Below are 1,413 nucleotides of genomic sequence, written 5' to 3'. Positions count from 1 at the left end.
TGGGGAATCGAACCCGCCACCTTAGGTGTATGTGGCTGGCGCCTCAGCTGCTTGAGCCACAGGCGCCGAGCCCAAAAAAATATTTCTGATAATGCTTTCTCTAAAAGAAAGGTTTCCATAGTTTTCTCCTTCAAAGTTGATTACCAGTATGTTAATTCTAATAGGTACTACCATTTACTTTCACAGCTATCATTTACACTAATCAACACACAAGAATATCTTGTATAATGTTGTGAGAAATATTTTTTTTACCAATTTATTAATAAATAAAGGGAAATGATTCCATTTTAATTTTGCATTTTCCCAGTTTTAATGAGGGTGAACATATTCCTTTTTATTGACCATATGAATTTCTTCTTTGTAAAAAAATTTTCTTTTGCTCATTTTTGTATCAGGTTGTTGTCTTCTTAACTCTGCAATTTATGTTTCAAATATAATAATTATTTTTCTTTTCACAGCCTTAGGCAAAAACCTCCAATCTTGAATAATTATGACATTATTTACTTTAGTTCTCTGATTATAAATAAAATAGTTTAAACATTTTTAATTTTTTTTTGTAGTTCTTGGCTGGGGCTGGGTTTGAACCTGCCACCTCCAGCATATGGGGCTGGCACCTTACTCCTTTAAGTCACAGGCACTGCCCCTTTAATCTTTTGTTTTAAGGCAGAGTAGTTTAAACATTTTTAAAAAGTAATTTAACACTTTTTATCATTTTTTCTTTTTTTAAGACAAAAAAAGTAGTTTAAACAGGAAAAAAGTAGTTTAAATATTTTATATAATTTTTTCTTTTTTTAAGCAGAGTCTCACTCTGTTGTCTTTGTTAAGAGTGCCATGGCATTATAATTCATAGCAACCTCAATTGGGCTATGAGGTTTGGGCTTGAGCAATTCTCTTCCCTCAGCCTCCTGAGTAGCTAGGACTACAGGCACCTGCCACGACAGATAGCTTTTTCTATTTTTAGTAGAGATAGGGTCTTGCTCTTGCTCAGACTGGTCTCTAGCTCCTGAGAGCAAGCAATCCACCCACCTTGGCCTCCCAGAGTACTGGGATTACAGGTATGAACCACTACACCTAGCCTATTTTTCTTTTTTTAAGAGATGGGGTTATCCAGTTTGGAATACAACGGTACAATCACAGCTCGCTGTAGCCTTGAACTCTTGGACTCAAGTAATCCTGCCTCAGCCTCCTAAATTGCTAGAACTATTGGTGGTATGTGCCATCTTGTGGAATTTAAAAAAATTTTTTTATGTGAGGATGAGGTCTTGCTATGTTGCCCAGGCTGATCTCAAACTTCCAGCCTCAATCAATCCTCTGGCCTCAGCCTCCCAAAGTTCTGGGATTACAGATGTTGAGACACTGTACCTGGCGTCTTTTATCATATTTAAGTAGTTTAATTATATTTCTTTTTCTTTT

Source organism: Otolemur garnettii, unplaced genomic scaffold (genome assembly GCF_000181295.1).
Source record: "Otolemur garnettii isolate 467f Iridium unplaced genomic scaffold, OtoGar3 scaffold00093, whole genome shotgun sequence".
In the NCBI taxonomy this organism is placed as follows: Eukaryota; Metazoa; Chordata; class Mammalia; order Primates; family Galagidae; genus Otolemur; species Otolemur garnettii.
The sequence above is the reverse complement of the archived record's forward strand: the minus strand, read 5'-3'. Positions refer to the sequence as shown.